Source organism: Sceloporus undulatus, chromosome 3 (assembly GCF_019175285.1).
Source record: "Sceloporus undulatus isolate JIND9_A2432 ecotype Alabama chromosome 3, SceUnd_v1.1, whole genome shotgun sequence".
Lineage (NCBI taxonomy): Eukaryota > Metazoa > Chordata > Lepidosauria > Squamata > Phrynosomatidae > Sceloporus > Sceloporus undulatus.
The window spans coordinates 60,560,758-60,579,881 of NC_056524.1; positions in this window are offsets into that span (position 1 = coordinate 60,560,758).

Sequence of the window (19,124 nt, forward strand, 5' to 3'; positions counted from 1 at the left end):
CTGCTTTAGCCAGAACTCTCTTTGAATACTGTGCCCATTTCTGGCCACCACAATTCAAACAATATGTTGTAAAGCTGGAGTGTGTCCAAAGAAAGACAATAAAAATGGTGAAAGGTCTGGAAATCATGCCCTATGAGGAGAAGCTTAGGGAGCTGGGTATGTTTAGCCTGGAGAAGAGATGGTTAAGAGGTGATATGATAGCCCTGCTTAGATATTTGAAGGGATGTCATATTGAATATGGAGCAAGCTTGTTTTCTGCTGCTCCAGACAATAAGACCAGGCACAACAGATTCAAACTACAGGAAAATAAACTTCACCTGAACATTAGGAAGAACTTCCTGGCAATAAGAGCTGCAGTTAGACAGTGCAACATGCTCCTTCAGATAGTGGTTTAGTCTTCCTTCTTTGAAAGTTTTTAAACAGAGGCTGGATGACCATGTGTTAGGGATGCTTTGATTATATGTTCCTGTATTTCAGGGGCTTGGACTTGATGGCCCTTGAGCTCTCCTCCAACTCAATGATTCTAATGTGGTCTCTATGATTGTTTAAATAAAGTATTCCGTGTTTTATTCAACTTGTTAAAATTATTGGTCACCATTTGAGCCTTGTCTGGACTGGACAGGCTACTCTAGAGGCAGTCCAGAGTATATTGGCCCCGCAGCTGCCCTGAACTAGCTTCCATTTCTGTTCTGCCACAGGTACCTGCATGGACATCCCACTGGGCTGTCCAGTGTTTCTACTGCCACTGTGGGTTACTCACTTCTGAGGTCAAAATGAGGCACTGAGCAATGGTCACATGCTGGGTCCTTGTTCTGGCCTCAGAATTAGTAGCATCCAGTGGCAGTGGATGTGCAAGGTGACCCAGCCAGATGCCTGTGCAGAGAACCACCACAGAATGGGAATGGAGGGCTGATGATCTTTTGAGAAAATCTAGAGCAACAGATAAGTTTTTAAAATTCTTCTTAATCCTGTTATGCCCTTGTTCAGGTGTGGCACATGCTGGCTGTCATCTGGACCGTCCACACCAGAACTGAGGTTTGGTCTGTGTGTTGTCTGAACAGAGTGACATCAGAATGGGGAGGGAGGAATGGGCTTTTTGCCCATGTAGAAAGGCCCTGGGTACCTAGAAGACCCAAAAGTGCTATGTGGTTCTAGGTTTTTTTTTGTTTGTTTTACTAATAAGGAACAGTGACTCATAGCTATGTTTTGTTTTTCTAAAACAGATTCTATAGGATAAGATTTTCCTTTTAAAAAAGAGCAAATTTTAAATACTTCTTAGGGGAGAAATAGGCAGAGCTGGTAGGATAACATTACAGCATATTGTTCTACCAAATAAAATACCATCAAGAAAAATAAATGGAAAATTACCGGTGATCACAAATTATAACCAGGATTTTTTTTAAAAAAAAGCATATTAAAACTATTTCTAAATGCACACTCTTCAAGCAATGATTGCAAGAGTCCAGAGAAAATGAAGATAAATTTCTCCTTTAATATTATTCCTACACTTTCTTAACTTAGATGATAACAAATTCCCTCAGGGTTATATTTAGTCAGAAATTGTTTTTATGACCTTCTTAAATAAGTGTTTTTCTATGCAGAATAATACATTACTTGAGGCTAGGAAACTATTTTATATATTATATATTATTTAATCAGTGTTCATTATCAGAAAGGAGTTGTGAAATAAAAATATTAGAGCTAAATTCTTCACAAATGTTTTGCTCCTATAATTTTTCTAATACATATTCTTTTAATTATTTAAAGATGCTACACAGTATGAGATGGAGACTGCAGACTACTCTTTATTTCTTTGTTTCTTCATCCAGGCAGCAAAAAGAAAACAATATTTTCCATTTTTCCATATTTCATATTCTGCACAGTCTTTTACCTACAGCTCTTTTAGATTCCTGCAGATTTATCTTTTCCATTTTTACCTCTGTTTTTCCCATATATAGTTTCTAAACAATATCCCATGGTGCTTGGAGAAAAGTCCTCTTCTATGCAAACCCTATTGCCATTCTACTGCCACAGAAAATGAGGGTCTGGTAGAAAAATACTGTATTACTGATCATACAACTTCAGACTACTTCCATCAAAAGAGTCAAAAGCATGGTTTTGTAGCAAATAATGCTAATATTAAATTGTTAAATTCATACTTCTATAGCTGCCCAATACATTTTAATGCCTGAAGCAGAGTACAAATACACTCTTTTACAAGTAAATGTTTTTTGGTACTTGAGGCAGGAAAGTCCACAATGCCTCCCCTATTTCCAGAAAGTAAATACAGAATTACACTTCAATAACAATTTATTGAACAATTTCATGACACACTCAAATCATAGTCACTCACGATACCTGATGGAAAACCCAGCCCTGGAGCATTTTTAAGTTTCAACAACAATGATGACCATTCCTTACTGTGAAAGCATTTATAATCGTAATGTCAACCATAAGAACATGTTGCTTCTCCTATCCTGAATCCATTAATAATGTGATATAAATTACCATTCATACAGTAATAGGAAGTGTGCTTTGATAGTAACTTGACTTTTTTCAAACATTGCTGAATGGTTACTATGTAATGGAAAATTAAGGCCAGTACATACAAACAAATGTTCCCACAAATGATGTTGTATGTTTCTCCCTTGGATAGGTGTTCCATGTATTGAGAATTTCATCTGCAGAAAATCACCATGTGGAGATGCCTTCTGTTTCTAATGTACCTCTAACATCTAATATGGGAAACAGGAGGCTGCCTGCAAATAAATAGTTCATTGAATGGCAGCGTGCTTTGGCTCTCTGTATGTGTCAACCTTTAAATGGATGAGATAAAGAGAATATCATAATTCAATGGTATTTGAAGAGGTTTGTTATGAGAAAACAAATCTTTTTAATGTTCTTCAAAATACAGTTCTAGTAATGCTATGAAGCATTTTAGTGCCTATAAAAATTACTCATTGAATTAGAGCTTTGGTACATATTGATTTAGATGCCATGTTTATAAATTATAATCTGGAACCAAAATTTAATAAATGAAGGAGGGAGGGGACAATCAAAGGGAGACAAATGGACAGGTAGCTTCTCATTTAATGTAGTCATGATCACACTTAATTGCTTATGAATAGTCATAAACTGAAAACACAGACATTTAATGGCTGATAAATATTTGGTTTGCTTCTTTCCTAGATCACTTGGTCAATGATACCGGTTGAGTCCAGAGCAGTATTTGTAACTTGCTGTAATAGTTGTAGAGTTTGGGATGTTACTTTTTACAAGTACACTAGGCTCTTGGTATCTGCTGAGGTTTGGTTCTAGTATTCCTCCCACCACGGATACCAAAATCCATGGATGTTCATGTCACATTATATTTAATGACAAAACAAAATGGAGTCTTTTATATAAAATGTCAAAATCAAGGATTAGTTTGCGGGTTGTTTTTTTAAAAAAATATTTTTAAGCCATGAATAGTTGAAACCATGGATGCAGAATCCATGGATAAAGTGGTCCAATTGTAAAGCATTACATTACTTGTTACAGTGCTTTAAAAATAAATCCTTGCTGTTATTCAATACAGTGAATGAAACAATGAATTGGTTACATTACTTGTAATCCACTTTGTGCATTTCTATTCCTTTCTTTTACTTTTTGGAGGAGAGAAACCCTTATGAGAAATACATAGAATTTAATGCCTTAAAATTTGCTTTAAAAGTAACATTTGAAAGAAACTTTTGAAAGTTCTGAAAATTACATAGGAAAAAGTGATAATAAGATATTTTGGTGCCAAAGTAGTAAATTATCCCATCCAAACAAAGTACTTAAGGACAAATTACGGCCTTGTTCTCACTACGGTTTAAAGCAGATCTTGATCCAGGTTAAACAGGCATGGTTCCCACTTAAATCAAATTCCTGAAGCAATTCGGAAAGGGGGGGGGGGCATGATTTTTACTATTTTTACCCATTTAACCTCTATCAAAAAGATGCTGGTAAAATGGGGTGTTTTGGGGGGAGGGCTGAATCAATTTATTTGGAAATAAATCAGTTCAGTCTAAGTGGGAACCAAGTGGAAATGAATCGGATTTGAATCTACCTTGCTTCCCACTGGAAGCGGCTTTTCCAGGCCTCCATGCCCCCTACCTCCTCAGTCCTATGTCCTCCCAGCCTGGCTCTCTCCTTCTGGCCTCTCCTCCACCCCCGGTATGGCAAGGAAGGACGAAGGGAGACATGACGGGGAAGCTAAACCAGTTTGTAATTGTGTGGCCAGAAACTTGGCCAAGTCAAATGTGGGGGATCAAATGGCACTCACTATGGGTCAGAGTGGAATGGAATCCTTGTGGATCTTGGGAAGTCCATACAGTCTTGGTGGAAGAGCCTCAGATTTGCACAAACTTTGGCTTTTGGTTGGCTGAACTGAGGTTTGGATCAGGGTGTTCTTTTTCCTGATGATTTTGTTGGTTGGGTCTTGTTTCAGTTTTTTGTATATTGTAGGATCCAGGAACTTTGATTTTTTGTTTGTGTTGTTCCATGATTACTGTGGCATTGATTTTGTTTGCTGTGAGAATTATGATTTCTGGGTCCAAATTGAGATCCTTGATGGCTTTTCTTTCTGTTTTGGTTATGTTGTTGGGTGGTGGTTTTGCCTTGCACAGAATCCTTGCTGTTTCTCTTCTTATCTCTTCTACTTCCTCCTCTGGTGGATGGTGGAGGGCAGATTCAACCTGGTGGTTAAACAAATTTTTAACCTGTTTAACTTGTTTTAATGTCATGTGTAAGTCACCCTGACAACTGATCATGCTAAGGGGTATAAATATTTTAATAAATAAATAATTTCAGGACTTGCTGGGAATGATTAGCCCTGGAGTTATTCTCTGAGTTTGGCTGATTGGCCAAAGTCAAGTTATTTCTTATGAATTGTCAGTGGGTTACCCTCCTTGCCGTACTTTAATCAGTAGTAACTGTATTCCAATAGGCTTTTTTGAGAACTGAAGGTTTTGGTACTTTTTGTTTGCACTGTTTTAAAAATTGCTTTTTATTATATTTAGTGGTATTTTTTTTAAAAAAAATGTTTTTGAAAATTTTCCATGTTAATATGGGCGTTTTTTAAGATCCGTCTAGCATCTGTCTGTCTGTCTGTCTGTCTTCTCATGTGGTGTGTTTATCATATTTGTTTTAATGCGTATGCCATCTTTAGTCTTGATTTTGCGAGAAAGTCATGATATAACAAATGAGAAGGAGGAATCTGTATTTTGATCTGAACCTTGCTTTTCCTGCTTGTTGAATGCATCCAGAGAATACAAATACAGCAGTTGAGATTTAATTAAGATGTTCTTCACTCAGGTGTTGGGTATAAAGTAAGACATTGTAGTACCGTATAAATAAAAACTCTGGACTAAACAAAGAAACTGCATCCAAGGGTTTGGAAATAAAAATACAGATTTTTAAAATATAGATTTTTCAAGTTACCCATCCTTTTGTTCTTTCCTCTTTATATCTGGAACATCATTGTGAAGAAAGTACAGTGCCAGTACTATAACTATTCAATATTTATGTGAGAAAATAAAGCTTCTCTTCAAAATGTGTCACTCTGCATAGTAAAATGTAAGGTAATTTCAGAATTAACATGGAGAAAACATTCCCCAGAACTTAAATCAAAGCTACTCAGAAAGATCAAAGTAATCATTTATATACACAAGAATGTTCTTTGTCCAGAGTTTGCACAGGAGAATATCTTTGTTTCAAATCTGTCTATACTAGAAAAAAATTGTGTAGAACCAAAAGAAATGTTTTGCCTCCTAACTATCAAACTAAGACTTGTTTTAAGCTATTGATTATGACTTGAACTGAGATTCCGCTCCCCCTGAAGTAAAAGTGCTGCTTTGTAATTTTGTTCCCTTTCTTTCTGATCTAATTCTTTTAAGAAATTACTTCTGAAGTAATTTTAATCTGAAGAACAATGAAATCTATGATGCATTACTCCTCTTATTAATGACATGCTGATTTTAATACTGATTCCATTAAATTTCCATTCAGCTATGAGCTATAATAGTTAGAATATGTTTTGAGCTCTGAGTCAAAGAGCAACTTTGGGGTTCATCCAAAGTCTTTGGCATATTTTTATGGGTTGTTTGTTTGTTTTCATTGTTCCATTGTTTGTCTGCTTGTTTTACTCATCACATTGGAAGTCATAAAATTACAAAAGTTTTCAAATATGTCCTCTGTTTTGAGAAGCATTTTTAAAAGATAATATGACTTTATTTTGTGCAATTAAACCAGCAATAGGGACTGACTGTTCACCATCAACTGCAAATTGTATTCCCATTCCTGATGGTTACATGGGTTTTGTAGTTGGGGAAATTTTATATTTTACATCTTAAGAGGATTGTGAAGGGGCTATGGCACGTGTGTGTACAAGAAGCATATACTAAAGGTTTCATTAGGCACATAAAGCTAATATTAGGTGCTGTACAGATTGGCACTTTGTGCCAGTCTGTGGGAGGAACCACAGCACAGCATCCACATACTGGATGCAATGACTCTGCCCCCATCGCATCATGACGCTGCATGCTGTCTTGACCTTGGTGCTGCATCTAGATGATTCAGGGCCGAAAGCGCATCACAAAACCATGCTGCCGCAGCTATGACACCCTTTAGAGGCACAAAAAGTAGCTACCTTTTTGCAGCTCCTTTTTGTGCTCTCTGGAGGCTGGATCGGTGCCTCTCTGGAGGCTGGATCGGTGCCACTAAAGGGGTGACTGGATGCTGCCCATCTTTACAGCCTCTTACAAGTCTTTAGATTATTTTAAAATTTTATTACAGGGTTGAGCAATATGCCTGCACTTCCACCTGTTTCTACACCATGCATGTCTTCCATGAACATTCCAATGAACTTTACTATTTAGTGTTTTTGTTTTTAGTATATTAGTACATTATTTTAGTATTTTATAGTCGAACAGCAGTGGTTAAAAAAAGGGTGCCTTGTTCAAAAGCTGATTTCTGCCACTGAACTATCAAGGTTTAACAGCTGGCAAATAGTACTGGCACAGGGGATGGGTTATTTAATACAGTCAGCCCTTCTTATACACAGATTTTTTTATACACACATTCAAGCAATCCACGGTTTGAAAACGTTCCAAAAAAGTATAAATTTCAAATATCAAACCTTGATTTTCCATTTTTTATAAAGGACACCATTTTGCTATGTCATTATATTTAATGGGACTTGAGCATCCACAGATTTTGTTATACACAGGGGATCTTGGAATCAAACCCCAGCGTATAACAAGGGTCCACCGTACATGAAATGTGCACAGTATGAGTTTTCAAGTTGACAGACACTTCTGGGATCCCAATCAACATTAATTAGGCAATAATCAACTTGAAAACAAGATGTGCTGTAACGATGCACCCATGTGTCCTGTCTGAACTGGCCAGATTGCTATGGGGCAGCCAGGAGTATCCTGGCCCCAGAGCTGCTCTGACCTCCTGCCACTACCTTAGTTCTCCACTGTAACACTGTGGCTGTTCGCATGGACATCTTGTTCTGCTGCCTGTTCCAGCCACCATCAAGGTGAGTTGCTCACTTCAGATGGTGCCTCAAAGGCTGGTCTGTTCCGGGCCATTGTTTCATGATTTGATGAAGTTGAAGATATAAGCTAAAGTACTTTGAATATGGCATACTAACCAGCACCATCACAGTTTCAGCCGACATAGACTGTAGTAATTCATGATTTGGTGATATTGTGATGTTGCTAACAGTCTTGCATAGAAACACTTTTGTTTGATTGTTTGTTTATTAATGTTATTGCCCATGTTATTGCCCATTTTAAAATTCAAAAGTCATTTATGTATGTATTTATTTATTTATTTTACTATAGCTTTCAATACTAGCTATGCTTTCTAGGAGCTACTAGAAATTGCAGTAAAAATGTGTTGGCCTTGTGTACTATTACTAGTACTGCTACTAATGCTACTTGTCATCATCATCATCGTCGTCATCGTCGTCATTTATTTATTTATATTGCACCATTACTGTGCATGGTGCTTTGAAAAAAAGGAACAAGAAAAATAACCAGTGCTGTGCCCTCAGGCTCACAATCTAAAGACATGACATACAGAGAAAGGTGATGACGGGGGGGGGGGGGGGATTAGGTCCTGTACATACTGATTCTTCTTCTTTTGCAATTTTAGGTTGCATCAATAAAAGCATAGTGTCTAGATCAAGAGAATTAATAGTGCCACTCTATTCTGCTTTGGTCAGGCCCCACCTGGAATACTGTGTCCAGTTCTGGGCACCACAATTCAAAAAGGACATTGAGAAACTGTAGAGTGTCCAAAGGAGGGTAACTAAAATGGTGAAGGGCCTGGAAACCACGCCCTATGAGGAATGACTTAGGGAGCTGGGGATGTTTGGCCTGGGGAAGAGAAGGTCAAGAGGTGATATGATAGCCCTGTTTAAATATTTGAAGGGATGTCATATTGAGGAGGGAGCAAGCTTGTTTTCTGCTGCTCCAGAGTACAGGACCCGGAACAATGGATGCAAGCTACAGGAAAAGAGATTCTACCTCAACATTAGGAGAAACTTTCTGACAGTAAGGGCTGTTCGACAGTGGAACATACTCCCTTGTAGTGTAGTGGAGTTTCCTTCCCTCAAGGTCTTTTAACAGAGGCTTGATTGCCATCTGTCAGGGATGCTTTGACTGAGATTTCCTGCATGGCAGGGGGCTGGACTGGGTGGCCCTTCTGGTCTCTTCCAACTCTACAATTCTATGATTCTATAATTCTATGATTCCTCCAAAATCAGGGCAGTGGTAACTAGGCTTAAGAGATGGCTTTCACATTATTCTCCTTCACATTTTCACAATGGCCCATTCCTTCACATTTCTGTTCATGTTCATTGCCACCCTCCATACACTGGGGCTAAAATTCTTTAGCAGGAATGCTGTTGTACTCATGTAGGGTTCCTGTGTGATTGACTGTGCAAGTTTCTAAAGCATGTGGTGAGCCTACATACTGTGAATTCAACAGCCACCTCACCACAGTGCAAATAAATGAAGTTGCACAGAAACTGATTTGTAAAGAAAATGCCTTTGTGGTTCAGAACTTGAAACACACATATTTTATTTTATTTTATTTTATTATTTTATTTCATTTTATTTTTAAAATGCAATTTTCTGGGTATACAGTGTGCATGTCTATTCCAACATTTTCTATGCAAACAGCTGTGTCTCAGTGTTGGCTATAGAAATTTTGAGCAACAGCCCCTAATACACAACATTCATAGTGGGCCGTGGAAAAATCATGAGCTGTACTTCTGTTTCTGAACAATTGGTTATGGTATCATGTTCTAAGCATACAATATATTTACAAGGTTGCGGTTTTGTGCAGATTTAGTCAGCGAGATTTCAGCAGACAACCTACCTGAATTTCTCATTACATAGATTTCAGTTGAACTTCATTCTACAGTCTGGTAAAACTGGAATGGAGCGGAAGTCATTGTCTCTATAGTTCAAGAACACACACACATATTCAAAATAAACATTAAAAGGAAAAGTCTATACATAAGATGTAAGCTCCCCTGAGATAAGTGAAACTAAATGTGTATATAATTCCAGCATAAACCATGTGCATCAGCTAGTAAAAAGACTCAAATTTCTAGCAATTTTCACAGTTAGGGATATAGGTGATTGCTTCACTGTACTTTTTATTTCTGAAACAGATTGATATAAATTGGAAAGAGAACACTGAATGATCACTGAGCAAGATCTCCAGAGCAATTGTAAACATGTCCATGACTCAGACATTCCTCCATTCCATGCTATCTCTGCAAGGCAACCCTCACCAGCAAAGACTTCTGAGAAGCATAAGCCCAAATCTATCTTGAGCTGAGAAAACATGAGGTTCTTATGATTTGCACAACCTTGGAGTCATCCATTGACTTTCATGAAAAAAGATAATCTGTGTTCCCAAAATAATATGAATAATTCCTAATGATTTCTGACATCTGCCCTCAAGAAAGCTAGTTTTTATTAACCCAGGGGTTGTTACAAAGAGTTACATAGTAAAGAAAGATTCAAAGATAATAGACAAAATCCACAAATTGTACTTCTTGGGTAAGATAGCAAAATCTATTTTACTACACTTGAAAAATCTCACATGGAACAAGGGTACTTGTAAACTTGGAATTATATTAGCAATGACTTTTGGGGTCCTGAAGTTCTGAAAAAGAACCTGTTATTTTGTTCTTATGTTCTAAAAACAGCACTCCACACATCAGAGAGAAGAAAGAAACAATGGCCTCTTAACTTTCTTTCCAGTCACAGTCTCATCACTGCTTTCATTTCTTTAGCACAGCTGGGTGAAAGAAGCAGGAAGATATGAAGCAGGCTATAGGATTATTAACCTAGTCCTAAAGACACTTGGGCCTATTACAAACGGGCCTAAAAGTGTGCGCTTTGCGCATGCTAGGATTAGAAAGGGGCATCCTTTACGGATGCCCCCAACCCTAGCACGCGCGGAGCGTGCACAAAATGGCAGCGGCCATTCCATACGGCCACCGCCATTACGACATCATGACTGCGCCACCTCTATACAGGGCGGCACGGATGTGACATCGTCACGCCACACCAGGGCACATAGTGCGCCCTTTCCCCGGCCGCAAAAGGAGCTCTGAAACGGAGCTCCTTTTGCCGTTTGCGTCGCTGGGCGCAGCCTTCAGACAGCTGCGCCCAGCAACGCAGAGGAGAAAGGGGCCAAGCGGCCCCTTTCTCCTCCTCCCTGCCGCCACGGGGGTGTCCTTGGGTCTTGAAGCCCCAAGGACACCCCTTTCCAGGCTGCGGGGAAGGGGCCTTTTGCCGCTTCCCCGCAGCCTGGAAAGCGGTGGATTGGGGCCTCAGCGGCTGCCACTCTGACCGCTGAGGCCCCAATCCGGCGGGGAAAGGGGCGGGTGCAGGCCGCCGCTTTTCGGCGGTCTGTAACCCGCCAAAGATTATTGGGCAGGATATTGGATCTTTTAAAGAACCTTCAACAAAAACACTTGGCCTGGCATACTGCATTCTGCTTGTGTACCAAACCTCCTTTCTGCTGAATACCAACATTTTGAAACCTATTGTGTATCTGTCAATGTGCCTGCTCATTTTTTCTATTGTGGGAAAGAGAAAGCACAGTGGCTGTTTCTGTAATCCCATGAGAAAAGTGGTACACTGAAGGCATTGATGAATATACTATCCAAGAATGTGTGACTACATGGATGGAATCCTATCACTTAGTACCAAACAGATAGACCCATTGAATGAATTGTTGAATGGTGACTGAACATGCAGATAAATCCATTTGATTCAATAATTATATTCTAGAGAACCAGTATAGTGCAGTAGTTTGGGAGTTGCACTATGCCTCTAGAGACCAGAGTTCAAATTCCTGCTCAGCCATGGAAACCAATTAGGTGGCCTTTGGTGAGTCATACTCTCTCAACTTCAGAGGAAGGAAAAGGCAAAATCCCTCTGAATAAACCAAAACCAAAACAGGGGTATGTTCACTTTAAGGTGGAAATGGTTTAAAAGCACACAAAAACAACACAACAATTGGGACTAGGATTTATACCCGTATGAAATAGTTCCTTTTGTGCTTCCAGTTCTGTAACCATGAACTGAATATTTCCATTGTACAATGATCCAAAACTACAACCCCATTTCTAGGGAAACTTGTCTATGGGCCTGATGTCAACAGTCTTTCACCCTATTGTTTTGTTGGATCCACAATTAGCTTCATCCAAAGAATGATTTTTTGTTGTTGTTGCCTTCCAAAAGTATTATTCTTGGTGAGTGAGCTTTCTAGAGCTTTTGTGTACTCTATGGTGAACTTAACATTTCAGGACTTTGGGGAGTTGATAATGTCATGAAGGCTTTCCCCCACAGAACATTGACCATTATGCTATACCAGATGGTTAGTTAAGTAGATAAATAAAGTAGACTTAACTAAATATCTTGTCCTTGCCTGATTTCATCTCTCTCCCCCACCCCACACACACAACCTGATAAAAACATCATTCATCTATGATTACTAGCAGAATAAGCCTCCTTCTCCGAATCCATCTCATGTCTGATAAAGTAGAATGGCGGAGGAGGAGTTATGTTTGTGGCAATAGTGTCACAATCATGACCAAGGCTGCATCCACACTGCAGAAATAATCCAGGTTGGCACCACTTTAACTGCCCTGGCTCAATGCTATGGAATTCTGATATTTGTAGTTTTCTGAGATATTTAACCTTCTCTTTCAGAGAGTTTTGTCACCATAATAAACTACAGATCCCAAAATTCCATAGCACTGAGCCATGGAAGTTAAAGCACTGTGAAACTGGATTATTTCTGAAGTTCAGATACAGCCTAAATTGCAGTAATTTTACCTATTCTTTATTCATGAACACTACTTACTTAAGTATACTTAACTAAGCAGCATAGAATATGAGGCATTTTAAAAATATTTTTGGCTCAGATTTCACTCACATGAATGTGTGCACATATACATATATCCCATTTCCTGTTTTGCTGTTCATTCTGATGAAGAAAAGGTGTTGATCCTTTTTGCAGAGAAAAAAATCTTGCTGTGTCTTGACGTGTTGAAATACCATAGTGTGGATAAGATGATTTACAAATGATATTTACATTTCCTCTCCTTCCTTTCTAGGCCTTTTAAAAAGCTCATGGCATCCTATTGTATGGGATAGCTTGTGGTGCAAGGAGATGAAAAGAATCCCCAAAACTGTATGGAAGAGCTTTCTGTCAGTGGACTATGCCATGGAAAATGTTGTAGCCTAATTTTTTATGAGAGAATCCTTCCTCACTGCCTCATTCCCCTTCATTGGGGAAGGGCTACAGGGATAGCCATGAGGCTAAGGGTATGGGAAGAGCCACTTATAGCAGCCTTTTTGTGCCTGCCAAAATCTAGGTTGAACATAACACAAAGAGAAGCTCTGTGATAATTTGATCATTTACTAGCTTTTACAGGTGAAATATGTATGAATCCTAGAGAGCTTTTCTAATCTTCTCATTGAGAAGTTGAATGAATAAAACAGGACTTAAATATATTTATCTGTTGAGAGGAAATCAAGCAGAAGGGATATAAAGATAATATTTAAAAGTTTCCTGGGGAGAATATAAAAAAATGAAATATAAAAAGTCATAAATATGCTAGTTCAGTAAATTAATGGTTGGAGAGTATTATATTACTCTGGATGAAAGTTAACAGTTTTAGAGCTGTGACCTCTAAAGTTATTTGTGGGAGACTCTCGGATCCTTTTAGTTGCTACAATGAATTGTGAGTTTGAATTCATTCAATCTATTTGCTAGCAAAAAAGCAAATGTTAAAAAATCTAGTTGCTTCATCAAGCATGCTTGCTACTGAACCTTAAAATTTCTCATTATGAAAGCCAGTAACTAGAAAAAGTCCTTTACTCTGAGATGACATAAAATGTGACTGTATGAATAGAAGTACACCATAGAGGGAAAATAGTACTCAGATTATTTAATATGATGTAAAAAGTTTTAGTATAGAGATAAAAACTGCTGTGTTCTGAACAATTGCTAATGACCAATGCTATCTTTATTTTTGCTTTGTATTTAGTTACATGATTGCAATATTTATATCCAAATGCAAAAAATACTGAATAAAGCTACAGTGGTTTTCAAATGTAATCATTCTGAATGAAAAGCTTGCATACAGTTGTGGATTGATGAAAGTTTTCATAGGAGGAGGGAAGGAGAATATCTGTCTGAAGGGTCTCCAGCAACACATACCCATTTTTTTCTATCACAGAGTTGCACAACTTGCAGTCTTCATGTTTGTGTGAGCACACATATGTTGAGAGATGTGTTTTGTGATGGTATGAAATATATGAAAGGAATCTGGAAAGTAGTATATAGGCAAATATTAATATAGCATTCTCCATTTTTAATAAAGAAAATCAATGAGTGTACATTATATGTAATAATTGTAGACTAGTCCAATGCTAAGAACATTATGTGGTTTGGCATTACTAACATTGTGAATATTGGATGGAAGTTTGATATTTTTATTCCAGATATGATGACAATTCTTCAGTATAGTTGTTCAGTATAAATATCCCCAAAGATCTAGGCTGCAGTCACAGAGAAAATACTTTTACCAACTAAGAGATGTTCTGCGCTAAGAGGCTTATGGGTCTTGATGGCTCTATAGGATTTTCTTGTTGCCTTGGCAGACAATCCTGTCAATACCTACCTGATTTCTGAAATAGGGAAATGTCCTGGGTGTTGAGCCAAGCAACCTCATCTTCAGTTTCCTAGCAAACTTTTTTTATTTATTTGTTTCATTTGTATGCCACTATTCTCCCAAAAGGAACCCAAGGTGGCTTATTTTGGTGACAAAATGAGAGGGGTGGAGACTAGAGCGTCAATGGCAGAAATATGGAGCAACTAAAACCAAATACAGGTTAGAACACACTGGAAACACACCATCCTTCTCTACCACTATTGTGTCTGTGCAATGTTGTCCAGTATAGTAGTTATGGTCATTTTACACTCTGCCTGCCTAAAGAAAAGCACACACCACTCAACAATTCACTGTGAAAAATCTACAAGGGACTTTTCAGACAAAGTACAAAGTACTTTTTCTGTTTTACTGGTTACATTTCGGTCTGTGCAGTCTGAATGAAGATCCTTGGAGAGCCACTGTTTGTTGTTCATTTGACCCATATCCGTTTTAGTTAATGAAAGTTGCTAGATAAGAACCGGCCAAGTGGTTAAAGGATTCTCAAGTGTTTCACAGTGGCATTCTCCCTAAAAGAAGCTGCAATGAGGTCATCACTGGAAAAAAAAACCCTTCCCAAACCTCACCACACTAGACAATATCATGCCAGCTTTCAATGTCATTTTCTTAGTCAAGGTTTGAAAGTGTCTGACAGCCCCTCATCTTGAGTTTTCCTGGATGAAATTAATTAGCAAGATCCATTTCAATCTGGCTTTGGGCCTAGCAATGGGATGGAGACAGAATTATCAGCTTGGTAGATGGCCTATGTTCGGAACTGAACGGAGGAAGTGTGTCCCTGTTCATTCTGTGGAACATCTCATTGGCTTTCAGTACCATCAACCAATGGTATCCTTCTGTGCTTCCTTTCTGAGATGGGACTACAGGCCACTGCTTTATTCTGCTTTTGGTCCTTCTTGGAGAGACCAAGAAGACAGTGCTGCAGAATTCTATAGGGCAGTGATGGTGAACCATTTAGAGGCCGAGTGCCCAACCTGTATCCCCAAACCCACTTATTTATTGCAAAGTGCCATGTCCCTCTGGCATTCTAGTAACAAACTCTGGCAAACTCTATGCTGGAGCAATGGCACATGTGCCCACAGAGAGGGCTCTGAGTGCCACCTCTGGCATGTTTGCCATAGGTTCACCATCACTGCTATAGGGCTTAGGTCCAGACTGTCTCCCTGCTAGACTCTTAACAACTTCAGATGAGGGTTTATCTTAATCCCACCAACACTACAAGCCTGTCTGAAGAGGGCACAAGAAAGATCCTTCTTTGTGGCTCCCCTACATTGTGGCTTTTTTTCCTATGGGACCCTAAGCTGCCCCCTCTCTGTTTTCCTTTAATTGCCAGGCAAAGATCCCTTTATTCAAACAGGCTTTTAATAATTAATTCATTTCAAGGAGTCTTTTTTTTCCCTATGTGAGTATTTCTAACTTATGTTTTTAAATGGTTTTAGACTTTGTAAAATTTAATGGTGTTTTATGATTTCATCGTGTTTTAAATTTTCAGTATCATACTTTTAACTTGCTTTGCTATTTTGTGAGCCACCTTCAGTCTCATGCCAAGAGAAAGGCAAAATCATCATCATCATCATCATCATCATCATCATCATCATCATCATCCAACTGGGAATTACACTAGATTCCTGTTTTTAACTATAAACTATCCTTGTGTTCTAAATATTTTTTAATGGCTATTATAACAGATTCTGCTCATTTGTAAAGAACAGACCTCTAGTACTGAAGTACCATTATACTGCTGTCTGAACATTGTTTCATCAGTTTATATGCAATAAAGAAGACACTTTTAAACTCAGAGTATAATGTTGATAGATGTATTATATTCCAAGTGCAAGATTTATGTTTGATGTAGAAATTTACATTTGATATAGAGGAAGTGACCAATATATTCAGTGAATATATTTGTAACACTCCAGATTTATGTAAATGAATTAAAATGACTCATTAAGCATATTTTAACCAATAAATCCATTTTTTTTCTCCAGAACTTGCTAACTTCTGCTTCACATCTCATCAACATTTGCTTTTGCCTCAGGTACAAAAACATGCTGCTTTCAGGACTACAGAGAAGATTTACAGACTGTTTAAAACCACAAAAGTTGGCTTATAGAATGAAATATTAATTTTTAAATATTTAAAAAAGTTTGAAAAATATGATTTTTCAACACTGAGGAACTCTGATGAGAAGAAACCTGGGCTGAGAAAAATCTTCAAAGTTCAGAACTTAGTCTGCATAAAAATTACAGGTGGTTGTTTTGCAAAGAAAACAGAATTTTCTTTGTGAAAAATAAAATTCAACACAAAAGTATCAATTCTTGCACAAAAATGTTGTTTACTGTGCAGAAAATTGCCATAATTGGGGGTTTGTACTACATAAAATTTGTATGGTTTATTTCCAAAGAGAACAGCATTTTCTGCAATAAATAAATAAATAAATAAATCCCAACTACGTTTTTTTTCTGCACAGAAAACAATGTTTTCTGCATATAAATCAATATTTCTACACTGAAATATTACCTAGCTTTTTAGAAAATGCACAAGGCCAAACTAGATGGAAAGCAAAATGAAGCCATGCTCTGGGGCTAAAAATGAGAGGAAAAATTAGCTCTGATACTCTCACTAAACATGAAAAATTAGCATCATCACATTGGCTTATAAACTGTTCAGAGCCAGTGTGGGACTGCAGCAAAGCAAAAATGTGAAAGTATGTCAAACAGGGAAGGTCTCCAATAATGCAATGGATGTAATTACAACATACAAAAATGAGACAGTGCAACAGGAAGACACGGGGTGAAGAGGGGTAAAGGGGGCATGTATGGGGGGCCTACATGATTGTACTTTGCCAATGTATCATTGGGCACACGGTGCACTGTACAGGTGGTGCATCTAACATGTGGCTGATCATAGGGGTGACCATCCAATGAAATGGCATCTGGGCAGGAAGAAAGAGATAATGCCCTCTCTCCATTCCAAATGCAATTGCTATGGCCTCAGAGGGAGAAAATAAGAGGCAGTTTCTGCTGGACTTAATCTCCTCCCCCCTTTACTTGTGTGTTATGTCTTTGGAGTGTAAGCCTGAAGGAAGGGAACTGTCTAATTATCAATTTGTACAGTGCACCCACACCATACATGGGTGCACCATACACAGCTTTAACCTTATGTGGAAGGTTAAGCCGCTATAAAGAGAATGGTGTGCATGCCCATGGCGCACACACCGCACCAGACGCGGGAACACTCCCCCATTGAAACTAATGGGGTTTGAGCTTACACATTTTTCACCATATGTGGGGAGGGGAGTCTGGAACGGATCTCCATGTATGGGGAAGGCCCATTGTAACTCACTCTGAGAGCATTTCTGAATAGCAGTATATAAATACAATAAATAAAATAATTGGAGGTCAGAGGTGGCATGTTTGTGTGATGATACACATGCATTGTGGGGAGGTGACAAAGAATAACCAAAGTGTGGCTTGATGCGACATGGTATGGGAAGCCCATGGGTGTTTGACTCACCTTGGGAGCAGGGCATACAGACAGCAGGGTTTTAACCTGCTTTCTCAAGACCCAGGATTGAACTGCTTTTTCCTGATCATCTGCTTCAGCCCTTAGAGAAGATTTACATTGCCATGTGGACCTATATATAAGCACAGCTGAACACATTGGATATCTAATCCTACAAATATTTCATTTGCCACTACCCCTTCCTCCTTTTTGCTGAAGGAAGAAGGGCTCAGATTTCTCCTTCCAGTATGACTTTCTACTTCTGTGAAGGTAATGGGGTTAATGCCTTTAAAATCAGGAAGTGATGTTCAGGGATGGACAACTTGGGGCCTTTTAGATCTTGGTGTATTGCAAAATCATTAGCCTTAGCCAATGTGGTTTGTGGTGGTAGAGGAAGGAACTTGGAATACAACATCTAGAGGTCCAAGGGTTGTCCACACCTGGGTGATATTGTTATAAAAAGAAGATATAATGATGGTGGTGATGATAGTGCTGTTGCTGTTGCTGTTGCTGCTGCTGACTTGGCATTACTTTCATGACAAGAGATGTTGCAGATGGTGGAACACAATGGAAAATTGTCCCACATATGCCACATTCTGGAATTAGCCCTCTGTCCTTCACCATTCTGATTGTGTTATAATCTTATGAGTTTATAGCATTGCTAAAAATCCTGATTTACCCCTGTGTTGAAGTCTCTTTCAGGATAAAGTATGGTATTATCATATGCAAAATGCTGCTGATGCTGCTGGCTGAGTGCAGCCAGGCTAACTTCCATCTAGAAGCCATGCTCAGCCAGCTGATTTGCAAAGCTGGGAACTTCCCAGATTTGAAAAAAGACTGGCTGAGCACCACTTCTAGCTGGAGGTGGCATTAGTGGCATTTTGCGTTTAATAATATCCGACATTATCTTAAAAGAGACTTCAAAGCAGCAAGGGTGAATTGGGGTTTTTAGTAATGTGATAAACTCCTTAGTAATAAGAATTTATATATTTGGAGTTCCAAGAGACACAAGGGAGGAAAAAGTGTTGTCACTGTATGTTTTAAAATTTCTACTACCATTCCTGAAATTCTGGAATGATATGGGCTAGACATTTTCAACAGTACAAGAAGCAATTACAGAATTCTTCCCACAAATGATCTTACAGGGCTAACTGAAGGAAAGAATGATAAATTGCAAACAGTATAGTAATCTGGTCTCTTAATTTTTAAGACAACAGTTCCCAGTTCCAGCAGATCCCCTGATAATTCATCAGTTTATCATGGTCTTTTGTTCATCCTTCCAGGCATCAGCATGCACTGCACACTGTGGAAACTGGGCATG